This window comes from Drosophila grimshawi, unplaced genomic scaffold, assembly GCF_018153295.1.
Source record: "Drosophila grimshawi isolate 15287-2541.00 unplaced genomic scaffold, ASM1815329v1 contig_1367, whole genome shotgun sequence".
NCBI classification, from domain to species: Eukaryota; Metazoa; Arthropoda; class Insecta; order Diptera; family Drosophilidae; genus Drosophila; species Drosophila grimshawi.
The window spans coordinates 4,041,727-4,056,921 of NW_025062889.1; the positions used below are offsets into that span (position 1 = coordinate 4,041,727).

Below are 15,195 nucleotides of genomic sequence, written 5' to 3' on the forward strand. Positions count from 1 at the left end.
TCTCTCACTGTCTCTCTGTCACTCTGTTGTGTGTGTGTGTTGAGTGTGGCACGTGGTCGGTTGCATTAGGTGATGCAATCATTTCCGCTTTACAGATTGCAAAATGCGCATGCCAGAAATCAATTTCCGTTTTCAAGTCATCTGCTTTGTTGGTCAAGCAAATGGGAAGCTAAACTGGAGTACGCCCTGGCCATCAATCTGCAGCCAGCAGCAGCAAGTAGTATGCAGTATAATGTCTGTCTGTTTGTCTGTCTGTCTGTCTGTGGATATATCCATCGATATATGCATGATGATATCGCTTGTCATGCATTAATTACACAGCCAACAATGTGGTCCGTCTTCGATTTGGCCCCTGATAATGATACGGACGTGGATGATGAGCTTGTAAACTGGCAAAACTTACTTGGTCCACCTGTACTGGGTGAGTGCATAAGCCAAAAGAGAGAACAAAAGATTCTAGAGGAATGTAGCAACTTAAAATCAATGTATTTTGAAGAAGTCGAAAAATAATAAGAAAAGCAACTTTTGATTGTAAAATTATTGTAGAGAACAAGCTGTGCCGAAATAAGTTCTTTGCATTAAAAGTCGGTGTAGATATGATAAAGTTATTGCTTGAAGGATTTCGATGCAGAATTGTGTATTTTAAAAGTTGAATTTATAATTTGATTTTGATCCAGAATTGTGTTTTCAACTTTGGATGTAGTATTCATCTAGAAGTCAAACCTTTCACAAAAAGCCATTGCATTTGACAATCGGTTTGGTTTTCACAAAGTTATCCGCATTTAAAGTGTTGGAGTTGAGACCATTTATTTTCTCTGAGTGTACACAACACGCACAGAGGGAGACTTGCCCCACCAGAAAGATGCTTATCGCGAGCCTCGTTTAAAGCGACTTCTCCCGCAGCGACTTTAACTGTTGTTGCTGTTGTTGTGCTTGTTGCTGTTGTTTTTGTTGGCATCAACATTTTCTTTTCATTAATTCATAAAGCATATTTTTATTGAGTGGCAACACATGAGACGCGAATGTGGGGTGCGAGGGGGTGCTGCGGAGGCGAAGGCGGAGGCGGAGGGCCACATTGTGGTGGCATTAAAAAGTTGTAGTAATGGAAATTGTTTTGTGAAAATTGCAAAACTGCCAGCAATGGGCAGCTTGTAAAACAAGGGGGATTCTTGAGCAACAGAGAAAGAGAGAGAGAGGGCGAGAGAGTGGAGTGACAGAGGGGGGAAGGGAAAATTGAGGGGCAGCAGCGTTGTAAAATGTGCGAGAATGTGCACCAAAGTTGTAAGTGGGTTTGAGGCACGCTTCGTTTGCCACGGGGAATTTCAAATAGAATAAAAGTTACGCTACATGTTGTTAATAATTTCCCTCCACTCTGCGCCACAAAAGACTTCCCCTTAGCTGATAAGAGGCACAACGGTTAATGTGGGAAAGCCATATTAAGTAAAATTTAATGATTAGTTGGACAAGGTTTAGAAGAAATGCGAACTAAAAGGTTTTCATTGTTATGCAGTTGTTTAGTTAAAAGAGAGTTAGTAATTAAAAAAGTTTCATCTTTTAAGTTTATATTCCTTAATTAAATATGTAAAATATTTAACTTAACATTTCAGGTAATCAAAATTGCGGCATTCTTAGACACTCACAACTATGCTTAACTGTTCCAACTCGAAGCATAAACTTGATTTCTTTATTACAATTTTAATAACTCTGAAGAGCAAACTAAGTTTGCCTATTAGCTGGCTAATTTTTGTGCTTAATTCAACAATTTGCACAATCTGTAATCAGGCAAAGTATTGCCAACATAATATTTTCTTTATTGCTGTTGATAGCCATGAAACCATTCTTAGATCTCTTTGGCGGCACTCATTTGCTTTCCAGCTCGTTGTCAGCAAACACGCAAAAGGCTTCAACACTCAATCCACTGTCGGTTGTGGCAGTTGTTGCAGTTGCACTTCAGTCGATGTACACTAGACGACTTCAGCTCAGAGTCGCCACAGTGCACTTATCGCATTTCTAATCATTATGCAACTAGCTCTCAATGGTTAAAGTGTTGAACGTTCATTTCCATTTCCGATTCACTTTGAACAACGGCAAACGGCAACAAATCAAAGAGCTGAAAAGCCGCAGACTGACTGACTGACAGACAAACAGACAGACACAGATCTGACCAAAGAGACACAGAGAGAGAGAGAGAGAGAGAGGGAGAAGCAGACGTTGATTATTTAGTTAAACAGCAACAATTTTGGGTTAAGTTGTTTCAACAATCTTTGCGCAGAATGCAAACTTTAGCCAGACTAATTATAATCACATTCTAATTAGACAAACTGCGTCAAAGCTGCCTCGTCGCTGTGCGCTCTCTGTGTGGACTGAGCTGCTGGGTGCTGGCTGCTGGCTGCTGGCTGCTCAACTTAATAAGGAAATCAATTAATAACAAACGATGCAGCAAAAGTAACAGCAACAACTGCAACAACAGCAGCAACAACTTTCAGTCTGTCTAATAGATTTTAAATTAAAGTTTGCCGCTGTCGGCAGAAGAGTCGAAGTCGTAGTCGGAGTCTGGGGCACGGGGCACGGGAAACGGGGCATGACAAGAACGACATTGACTTGCACAACAAGTTGACTTCAAACTGCAAAAGATACAAAGATACATAGATACACAGAACTTAGACGGCAGCGGCGACGACGACGATGACGACGATGACGACGATGATGATGACGATGATGACAATGATGACTACATGGCAATGCACTCGACGATGACAACAACAACAACAACAACAAAAACAGCAACAACAACAACGACAAAAAAAACTTCCGTAAACAACAACGTTGTTCGCAGCCCAAGCCACAGCCAAAGGCAAAGTCGAAGCTTCACCCGGCCAGACAACATTTCGAAGACGATTTTAAAATTAGAAAAGCAACAGAAGAAAAAAACCTTAGTATTACCCCAAAAAAAAAAGAAGAAAAATACAGACAAGTATGCTTGGTTGCAGAGTAAGAGAGACAGAGAGATACCCTGTAAGCTGTTCTAAATTGATAACTACAGAATAATTGTTAACTATGTTGTTGTTTGCAACAGATTTAGGATAATAGGAACAATAGGAATTTATAATAGAAATGTATATAGTTTGAAGATAAGAATGAACAACTTTCACTACAATACTGAAGACAAATTAAATTAATTCTGTGGACTGATTTCGAATAACAACAAAAAGGCAGCTAAATATTTCTGATATATTTGTCGATTATATCAAAATAATAACTTTTAATCAAGCCCTTCAAAAACTCATTTCCTTCCGATTATATCATAATTTCAATAATAGGAGAAGAGTTGTTGTAACCCATACTTACGGTTATTTGTAACTTATAATTTTTTATCATGTTCTATGAAAATATCTCAATAAATATAGCAAGAATTTGAATACCTAATGCCCATTATTATTATTGTTATTATTGTATCATAATTCAGATTATACTTTTAACTTTTATTTCAAAGTTCATTCTCGATATCTTTTACGGCTTACAAAGAGTGTCTTTCTTAAATGCCCTTTTGCTGCCCGCTGTTATGATTAACAGGGTATACAAAATATACCAAATGGAAAATGAAAATAAAATTGTCTAACGCAGCAGTGTTTGTGTGTGTATTCGTGTGTGTGTGTGTGTGTGTACTTTGTATATTTGTGGATATAACAAGCAGCATTTGGCTGGGGAATACGCGGCATATAATCTAAGCAGAACGATAGACCGAGGGGGGTACACATAGATAGAAAAATGGAGAGAGAGAAGGGAAGGGAAGGGTGGGCTATAGGGGGATGTACAACGAGGTGAGCCGCCGCCTGGGGCCAATGCAAGCGAGCAGAGGCAATCAAACAACTGAAGCATGACAACTTGATGCCAGGAGCAAGCAGCAAAAGCAAAGAAAATGCTTTTTAGCTGCTGCCTGCTTGTGGATGCTGCTCATCGCCGGAGAGATGGATGCGGATGTGCTGGCCACAGGGGGAGGGAAGAAGTTACTTGCTTGCTGGCTTGTTGCTGCCCCCAAACCGAAACCCACACGCTGCCGCCGCTTGATGAGCGACAAGCGAGAGACGAGGAACGGGGCACATGACATAAAAATTAAATAAACAAAATTATGAACCAACAACGCGCCAACGTATGTGGGCCTTCCTCCCGTTGATAAGTGAGTTTTAGTTAAGGCACAATGCGAGTAGCGAGGGGGGGGAGTGTTGTGGGCTGGGGCAGATACAAATCAAAATAAACATTGTGCTTGCTTGATTGGGGCATGCAACACAGCAACAGCAACCAACGAACGAACGAACGAACGAACGAATGCCTGTATTTGTTAGATAAACAATGAAGGGAGTTTTTAATGTTTGTCTACGCCAAATGCCGCGGGCCCAGGCAAAAGATGCCTAGCCTAAGCCTACAATTGATACGAGTCTAGAGAGCGGAGTGGAGGTGGGCAGGGGCAGAACAAGTGCATTGAGCTGTTAAGTGGAAAGCAGTGAAAAGTCCGATAAATAAACACATAAGACCCACGCAGCACACACAGCATACACAGCACAAGGATCTCAATTGACCAAATACAATAATATGATGACCCAAGAAGAAGCATTTTCAAATTGTTTTGATATCCCCGCACTTATTTTGATAGGCGACAAGTGCAGTTTGAGCTGCTTGATGCAATTGCAATTGCAATTGCTAATCTAAAATGCCTGCAGAGAGCGGGCAAGAAATCAATTGCATTCCATAAATATTTAAATTCGATTAATGAGTGGAAAATGGAAAATGTGTGCGGTAGTCTAAGAAAGTTATTAACTATGTTTGTTTTACATTAAGCCAGCAACCCAGCACTCAAAAGATTAATGCGATTGTTCATTTTTGATAAGGGGAAACCCAATGCCTAATTTTAAGCACTTCATTAAATCGATGTGTTTTCTGCCTTAAAGCAATTCAAGATAACGATTATACTTATAACATTAAATATATCTAATAAGGCTATTATCAAGTTGTGCAAAATGATGTAACAGGCAGCTGGAAGCATTTCGGGTATATATTTGTGATCAGCCTGTCTGTCTATATGAAGGCCCCGATCTCAGAGCCGATAAATGTTGTAATCTTCAAATTTTGGAATATAAGCGAACCAGAACCTGAACAAGTTTATATCATGTTACTGATAACTCTCCTAAGTTCTGCGAATAACGATAAGAATCGATTACCGATTGCAAGAAAACAATTTTATAGATATATCGTTTTATCGGCTATTGTGTCTACTTTGACAATTATTGATCATCTGTACACATTTTGTTCATGTTTACACACCAGCAACCGGAAGCATCAAAATAGGTAAAGACTTGTTGCGGGGTATCTTTTATTCGAACTCTCTCGACTACAGCATTCTTACTTGTTAATTAATGCCACTGCCTCATTCGAACAAATGCATTCAATTTGCTACTTAGCTTTAGGAAATCTATATCAAATACAAATCAGTTGTGAATTCGACCAACACTTGAAACAAATCATGATAACTATCCTAATTTTGGCAACTGCCTCAAGTTGATTTTGCACATTGCAGTTAAATCTTTGTTATCTAAGGGAAGGAGAGAATGAGAGAGTTAGTGAGAGAAAGAGAGAAAGAGATAACTATTTGTTACATATTGTCCATTTGGCTGTTTGTTTGCATAATTGAGAATAACCCTTTTGTCGCCCGTTGGCCAAATTATTGCAATAGACAAGAAATTGCGCACGTCTCGTTTGTTTTTGATGGGCCCTCGAGCGTTTAATACACTTAATGTTATTACAATTACAATGGAATTCAACGAGCAGCAAAGCAAATCAAAACAATGGCAAAGGCAAAGGCAAAGGCAAGGCAAAGACAGGGAAGAAGCATCTAACGGATGCAGCTCACACAGCTACATAAATATTTATAAAGATACTCGGTTAAAAGCATTCGTGTCTGCTGTTTGCTGTGCGCTGTTATGTAATACCTTCCACGCCTGCTGCACTGCGCTAAAATTATATTTACAAATTTGTCTAAAACTTGCATACGTAATCACATTGCATTTTTTAATTAAAACCTTATATTTTTCATTTAGATGGCAGATTTTTAACACGCCCGGCAACAAATAAATTGCAGTCAAGTCTCTGACGTTCATTGAACTCGGCCGTTGATTAATGAAACAAGGAAAAAGTACACAACTGACAATTGAGTTCACGAATTTGGAATGCCCTGCAAATAGGGTCTAATATAATGATATTGTGGTAGGTATAAATATGAAGAGATAATATTTAGGAAACTAAAAGTAGTCAAGAACATTTTATATAAATTATTTTGTAAAATATTTTAGTTTTAAACCATTTAAAAAAGCATAGATTCTGTTATTTTATTGCTGTAAATATTTCAGATGCCTTCCATAAAGTGTTACAAACTTGATGACAAACTTGAAATGCCCGGCGTAAAAAGTCGTAAAAACAGCAACAGATTTTTGTGCAGTAGCTCAACAACTGTGTAAAGTATTTTGAGGGGACGCAGGTGCTTGGGGGGAATGGGGCCGAGTCGATTCATGGGTCTATATAAAAATTAAATATGTGCACTCACACAACAGTTGCCAACTGATTAGCACTTTGTAAATATTTTTTGCTGCCGCCATCGTCACATTGTATTAAACACAATTTTTTTGCAGCAAATAAAAAAATTACAAAAAAAAATAAAGAAAAGAATTACAAAAAAAGCGCACGCGTCAGGCGAAATGCAATTTAAATTTTAATGCGCTGCCTTTTAGCAAACAGCAACAAAAATAATGCAAAAAAAATAATATTAAAAAATTCAAATTGTGCACACATGGCAAATGCCCAGTTTGTGACTGAGCGGAGAGGGGGCTTGGAAGGGAGGTGTGGCAGACCGTGTTGGGCCAGTGACTCGGCAATTGCATGCAATTGCTGCCACTTTGTTGTTGCTGCTGCTGCTACTGCTGCTGCTGCTGCTGCCCCATAGCCAAACATGTGAGCCGGCATCGCAACTCAAACCCAAGTCTCGGTCTCGATGCACGCACTGCCAACAAGAATTTCCTTATTTTTTTAAATCTTTTTTTTTTTGTTGTTGCTGCATTTAATTTACTGTTTTTTGCTGCTGCTACTGGCATGGCCAAATGTCAAAAGTTGGCATGGCAGTTGGTTGGCCTCTACGTAACTCATTAAACGCCACGCAGCACGGCCTGCAGTACAAACCACAAAAAAAAAAATAAAAATATAAAAAAAGTATCTGCATCTGCGAGTCTGCCTTTTTAAATCTACTCCGCATAGCAGATAATCGCTGCATCCAACTCTCTAATGTAATGAGGCACGAAACCTTTAAGCCGGCCACCAAAAAACCTTTAAACCAAAAAAAAAAAATGTATTAAATGTCGCTCTAAGGAAGCGCCTTAGTGTGCAAGTGTGTGTGTGTAGTGTGTGTGTGTAGTGTGTGTGTGTGTAGTGTGTGTGTGTAGTATGTGTGTGTCGTATGGCAAGTTGACAAGCGATGCGAGCGATAGCAGAATCCTGAGAAATTTCAGGTTAACAAAAGAGTTGCATAAACGGTTGGCCAGAGTGAAAAAATGGTAGGCAACATTTTGAAATTTATCTCAATTTTAAAATTAAAAAACTAAAAACTAATAAAATAAATAAAATTTGATAACTAATAATAATAAGAAACTTAATTCTAAAATAAAATCCTCTTTAATTTAATGCCACAAAAAAATGTGGTTTAATAGGAATTGCATGTGGCAACAACAAAGCGCTGCTGGACTGGACTTTATCCTAACGACATTTTGAATTGGAAAAGAATTTTGACCCACTTTTCGTTAACAAAGCTGTAGATGTGTGTGTGTGTGTGTGTGTCTCAAACACACGGCACAGTCTGCTGCCACTTCTGGGCTGCAGCACAGCTTGTGGCACACGCATTAATCATGACAACTTTGTGTTGCTGCAACGCGTTTGCAGTTGTCGCATTTGTCGTTGTTTCAGTTGTTGTTGTTATTGTTGTTGTTGTTGTTGGAATGCAAATCCAACAAACTGTCACTAAATGTGCGACTTTAAGCGCTCTTATCCTTGACAGAGATGCCGACTCTTACACGGTCTGTTTTTTTCGCTGCTTTATTTTTCCCTCAACGGCTTCCTGTTGCAAAAATTTCCTGGCCGCGTTTTTTTTCCAGCCACGTGTGTGTGTGTGTGTGTGTGTGTGCGAGTTTTTCTCTCAAGAGCCGCAGCGAAACCAAAGCGAGTCACATGCAACATCCGTTTTTCTTTTTCGTCTTCTCTTTTTTTCTCATATTTTTTGCATAATTCACACGGCGTCCAAGTGAAAAAATAGTGTAATTTGCTGAGCAGCAAGCAGCATTGCAGCATTGCAACATTGCACAGCACACAAATGCAACACGGAGCCAAAGTTAATTTGTAGCGACGGCAACACAAGCTATTAGCAGGCTCCAAACGCAGAGATGGGGGTCTGTCTGGCCAGGGATGGGGGACTAAAAACACCACAGGCAGTGCCAGGTGACAGGTGGGCAACAGGAGAGGAAGCAGGAGTAGAGAAGAGAAGAGACAAAGGGGAAGGCAGCTCATCATCGTCTTATTTTCTGGGCAGCCACAACTCGTTTCAAGCTGGCCAGGCACGGATTGATCCACTGATGAAGGAACACGTACCAAATCTCAAGGCTAGTAAGCAGCACACAAATGAGGCAAGCAACAAGATATGCATATGATGCCAAATGATAAGCTTAAGTTAACAGTTGTATTCACAAACAGCCATTGCCTTCAGCCATTGATAAATGAAAGCAATTTTAGCCAGCAGAAGCACCATTTCTAGCAAAAGTCTGACTGAGGAAAAGTATGAAACCCTTAAATAAACTCACATTTTATCTGCTCAAACAATCGAAATTTGCTGTAAGCTGGCAGATCAGCTAAAATTGCTCAAAAAACACAATAAAATTTGTCATCAAAGAAAATTGAATTACTCCCTTAAACTAGCTAACAATATAAATAATTGTAAATAATAATTGCTCTTTGAATTGAAATTGAGTCTTGGCAAATGCGGCAAATGCCTGTTTATTAAGTTCAAATACATTCACAATTCACACTTGTGGCATCTTAAACAATAGCAATTTGCACTTGACTTTTGCAGAGTTGTTGCAACACATAACACAAAGGTTGTGAACTGCATATGCGGCTTGAAGCTCTTTTAATGCTGTTTTGCGGCACAAACAGCAGCAGCAGCAGCAGCAACAACAAGAACAACAACAATGAGAACAGCAGTCAAGTTTCAACTGCTACTGTTGCCGCCACACACACACAAGCAGCCCGAATGTGTATGTGTTTGTGTGTGTGTGTGTGTGCATGCGTATCCGTCAGATACTTTAGCACAAACACACACACATCGACACACACACACACACACAGTCACACACACACACACGCTCAAGTGCTGCAAAACTTTTGTAAATAATGCCCACAATGTGTGTGTATATTTGTGTGTGCGAGTGTGTGTTTAAGTGCATTCACGAGGTAACTTTTGTCAGCCCCCCACCCCACCCGCAACCCCTTCTCCAGCCACACCTCTCATCTGCTCATCGGTTAGTCTGCCTCGGACACTGTGTGTGTGTGTGTGTGCATTCAACATGTCATGAATGAATAATTAGCCAGTGCTTCATGTGGCTGCCCCTCAACACAGTAACTTCTCTTCCAGCTCCTCCCTCTCGCTAACCCCCCTCTTGCACCCCTCACTCACTCGCCGCGTCTTGGCAACTAGGAAGCAAGCAGCAACTAGAAATGCACATAAAAATTTTCTACTTAGCTGCGTTTGCCATCCATCCATTAATTTAATTTTTCATTTCACCTAGTTGAGTTGTCGTTATAAATTTTAGCTGCTGTTGCTACTTATTCTGCTTCTTCTTCTTCTTCTTGCTCTGGCTCTTATCTCAGGCCATACTATCTAATTTCATTTGATTTCATACATATACTGTTTTTTTTTGTTTTTATTAAATTTTTATGATCCGCATCCCCCCACTACGTCCGCCCCCCGCCTCCCCCTGGGTAAGCATTTCTTCGTGACCAACTTATGCATATTTATAAAGTGCAGCCAACGGAGAGGAAGAGAGAGAGAGGGGGTGCCAGGGGAGTCAAGGGGAGCTGAGTTTGTTGGCATCTGGCAATTCTCGCGACTTCTCTCTCTCTCTCTCTCTCTCTCTCTCCATCTCTGACTCTCTGGCCATTAACGGCGCCTGACGCATTCCTATCTTTTATTTAACCGGAAATGCAAACGGTTTTTATTATGCCATTTGCGCTACTTACTTTATTTATATGAATATGTAAATCTCATACTAATATTTATTTCGTAAAATACTTTCAAACATTTGCCACTGATGAATGGTCCTTTATAAATAACTAATGGCTTCCTGTGTGCACTTCATCTATCCACAGATTCTATTCATTTATAGCCCGCACTCCACACTCCCCCCACTGTCCATCCATGCATAATTTAGCACATTCAACAGTTAATTAGCGGATGCAATAGCTTATTGTGAATATATTCAACTACAAACTGAGAGCTACTCATAATCAAATTAACAAACAAGACTACTTCGTGGTCAATGTTCGAAATAATATTGATTATGCTCAAGAAAAATCCCCAATTTACATTCTATTAATTAATTAACAAAGCTTTATTCGTAAATTTAATTAATTTACATATATTCGAATACAGATTACATGATTTCAATACACTTAAAATTTAATCTATTTTCATTATTTCCTATTTCTGACTAAGCATATAAGATATAACCCATAATAAATGTGCACAGAGCAGGCAATAAAAATGTATTTCTTCGGCAACAGGGCATAAAAAGATTTTGTCGCTTAGCATATTAAATTATTTCACACGTCTTCGCGTGTCCCCGGATGCCATAAAAAAGCACACACGCACACACTCACACACACAGTGAACACTTACAGTAAGAAAAAAAAAAAAACTGTCAACCGTTTACATAAATTTCGCCGTCTATCAATAAATCTCTTGAGAGAAATACATAAATTTATACCAATTTGCTGATGTTGTTTTAATTGTTGCTAGCTCTTCGACTTTTTTTTTCATTTTTTTGCCTCAACAATTTCTATTTCTATTTCGAGGTTTATTTTTTTTTTTGCTTTATTTTTTGCTTGTTTTTCATTGACGCTATTCGCGCTAAATATTCAAGACTACCTCAATACGAGTTTCGTTTGCCCAAATGAGTTGGCCACGATGGCGAGAGAGAGAGAGAGAGAAGAAGGTCGCTGGGACAGCAGGAATAACAAGTGTGCAAAATAGAGGTATATGTACGAGTATACAACAAAGACGGAGAGAGATAGAGCGAGAGAGAGCGAAAAGGGAGGTGGTAGTCAAGAATCGTTTAGCATATTTTAGCATACTTCAACAGTTGTGAGACGGAAAGAGAAGGAGCGAGCAAGAGCGTAAAAATACAGCTATATACAGATACACGTACACAGATACACATACACACAAACACACACCTGCGCTTATCTCAATTATTACGAAATGCCTACGTTGTTGTTGTTGTTCTTGTTGTTGTTGTTGTTGTAGTTCATTAGCACTTGTCAGTGCCGGTTCCACTCTGAATACAGTAGTTCCCCCATCCCCCTCTTCCTCCTCCTCCCACTCCACCCATCACAACCTTTTGCGGTCGACAATTGTCACAGCGTCGTTGCCTCAATGAAAGTTTACGACTATTTTTTGTTTCTTTTGTTGTTGTTGTTGCTGCTGTTGTTGCTTTTGTTTGTTGCTCTATTCTCTATTTATTCCCTTGTCCAGTTTTGTATTTCTTCTATTTCCATTTTGTGTGTGTGTTTTGAAAGTGAATTTATAATTAGCTCATCTAGTTTAGTTTGTTGTTGTTTTTTTTTCATTCTTGTTATTAATTTATGTGGGAAGCAATCAAATTTAGTTTTTTATTTTGCAACACGTTCGAGTAGAACAAAAAAAAAGAATTTACTATAAATTGCGGCAATGACACAGCCAATTAACACCTGAATAGTACCATTTAATGGCCCAAAGCAAAATACTTCACAGCACAAAATACATATATGTATATACATATATATATCTAAGCATTCTGCGAAACTCGTTTTTTCTTTCTTTTTTTTTTGTTAGCTAATGCAGAAATTTTTGTTTAAGCAGCTGCATTATCTTAAATGATGTTTTTTATAGTCACTATTCACTATATAAATAGTGTTTATATATTTTGCTTTGGGCATAATGAGTCTTGAGTGAGATCATTTTTATCATTCTCTTCTGCTTCTTCTTTCCTTTTGCTAGCTTCTAGCCCATTTAATATTAGACAATTTCCTATTTAAAGTTGAGCAAATATTCATTTAATTTCACTTTATTTAAATCTAATTGCAAACATGATAAAAATCTACAAATAATGACAAACAAGCATCACTCAAGAAATGAACGCGCAGCACACTCAAGGTGAATAACACTCAGTGATTGACATGCAGCTCCTCCTCCTCCTCCTCCTCCTCTTCCTCCTCATCCTCCTCCTCCTCCTCCTCCTCCTCCTCATCCTCATCATCCTCCTCCTTTTCCCTCCCCTCTCTCTCTCTCTCTCTGTCTAACAGCCACCCACAAGCGCGAATATTTTATCTTTATTTCGCTTTTATTATACACTTGTTTTGGCCAAGTTGTTGCCTGCTTTGCATTCAGTATTTTATTTTGTATTTTATTTTTTATTTTTTTTGCCACATTTATACGTATTTAATTTGATGTGTCATTTCAAATTGTTGACATGCCCGGTGAGGGGAAAAAGAATTAAGATTTATTGTGGGTGGCTGCGACGAGGTGAGACGGAAACTCAATGAATATTTCGGTTGCATTGCGTGGGGGAGGGAGGAGGGGTAAGGGGTAGGGGTTGGGGTTGGTGTGTAAGTGGTTGTTGTCCGCGCCCAGCCTCCTCCCCCGACATGAGTTGTCAATTTGCGCGAAGGTTGCAAAAACGAGAAATCTGTTTCGACATTTGAAGGTTGCCGCCGCCTTTGGCTGCATTTGGGCAATGAACTTGGCAAAGATCGCAATTGGCGAGTGGCAAATGGCAAATGGCAAATGGAATGAAAGCAATTTCATTGAATTAAAAATACAACTGCGAATTATTGCAATTGACACACACTAACACACACACAGCGAGGCGCTGTGGGTGGCGGTGGCGGTGGCGGTGGGAGGGAGGTGTTCGCGGAATGTGTACAAATTTTACGATATTTTTGCGGCATTTATTTATTTTTAGATAAATGCATATGCATGAAATCATTTGAATATTTTTAAATACGTCAGCAAAGCTACGAAACTGTGTATAAGAAGAGTGAAAATGGAAATTATTTTAGAGAGCAGCATTAATCATCAATAATTAATCAATCTCCATTAGGCACAGACTGTTTAAGAACTTTAATGTTCTATTTCTGCCAGACTGGAAACTGGATATTCTTTAGCCAGATCTAAGCAATAAATTAACTTCCTAGCAAAGTTAGTTTACCGAATATTTACCTTAACTTATTTATTGAACAGCATTTATAGCATTTTGTAAATATACATTTTCTTATCTTACGATAAATGCATGCAAATGTGCAAACAAAATTCGTAGCAAACAAAGTTTAAATTCAAGCTTTGAATGCACTTCTCCAAAAAGTATTCGAACCCGCATAAATATTTCAAGAGTTGAATACAACACACAAACTTTAGAGCATCATCATTTAATCGAATTGGCCCAGAGCGCTTGTAAAAAAATATTTAGAAATAAACATTATGTAAATAGTTTCAAAAAGGCTGCAGGCAACAAGAAAAAAAAGAAAACCAAAAACAATAAATAGTTTTGTGTTTGCCCGCAAACCAAAAAATTAAATACTCTTATTTATTTTTAGTATAAGCTATCAATTATGTATGTTAATGGTTGGGCAGAACTAAAAAACTAACCAAAGAGAGAGAGAGAGAGAGAGATGGGTGTGTATTGAAAGAGAGAACGAGTGAGAGAGAGAGAGAGATGGGCTCAACCAGGAAGTCAACTTCATATTCCAGTTCAAGTCCAAGTCTCTGCTCGCTGCTCGCTGCTCATGTTAATTTCATGCGTTCAACAGGTTTACCCCTAACACAAGAACACCCCCCCCCCCCCCATCCCCTTCCAACCACTCCTACTGATTCACCTGCTAGGCCCACACCACCCCTGGCCATAGATAAAGATATATGTATATATTAGTTTACGTTAGTTTTAGTAATTTTTCATTTCGCCACGCTAACTACCGCACAGCGTGCATTTAAGTGTCAGTCGGTGAGTGTGTGTGTGTGTGTGTGTGTGAGTATCTATGTATCTATGCATCTGTATCTCTGGGCAGAAGTCAGGCTCAATTTCCAACAGCAGCAGCAGCTTGTCAGACAAACATGCGAACAGAGACGCAGAGAGACGCAGACTCTGCCACTGCCACTGCCACTTCTTCGGGGTCGGGTTTGGAGGCGTCTCAGTCCCACAACTAACGTTTTGCCTTTTTCGTGTGTGTGTGTGTGTGCCTCTGGGGCCAAGAGACTTGTATCTGGCACATACTTTAGACGTTATGTTTAATTACAACACGCCATGCGCTTTTGAATTTGTTTCCAAATATCTTGCAAAACCAAAACTAAAAGAAAAAATATAAAATGTAAAACGCTTTAAACTTGTACTTGTCATAAATTATGGAGGCATGCCATCCACCAGGCTACTTTACTACTATCTATCTATCGGTAAATGTATATATCTATATATATATATATATATATGTATATATGTGTATGTATGTATATGTATCTACATGTGAGCAGGCACATTTGTAAGACCGGTAATTACCCGTTGAAGGCATGTGGATCGGGTTTCGGCTTTGAGCTTTCGGCTTTCGGCTTTCTTGCCTCGCCAAGCGTTAAATGTCGAGTGTAAGACTCCATCGACTCACGTCTCCCGACGAAGGGTCGCTGGCAATTTCAGTTAATTGGCGGGGCGGAAAATACAGAAAAACTGAAAAGCGAAAAACCCTGCAGCGGCAATTTAAGCATTTTTGTAGCAATATTCGAAGGCAGGGTATCTGCTAGTCGAGCTGTCTTGCATTTAGCTCTCTTGCTTGTTCTATATTCACTCAGCTATCCATCAACTCTCAGCT

General features: G+C 39.2%; 1 protein-coding gene across 1 annotated transcript in view; it reads right to left on the minus strand.

Annotated features, from left to right (window-relative positions):
* Nucleotides 1-15,195, minus strand: part of LOC6561299 (pneumococcal serine-rich repeat protein) — a gene marked incomplete at its 3' end in the record, with an annotated part of 170,306 nt that overhangs the window by 130,108 nt on the left and 25,003 nt on the right. The window lies entirely within an intron of this gene.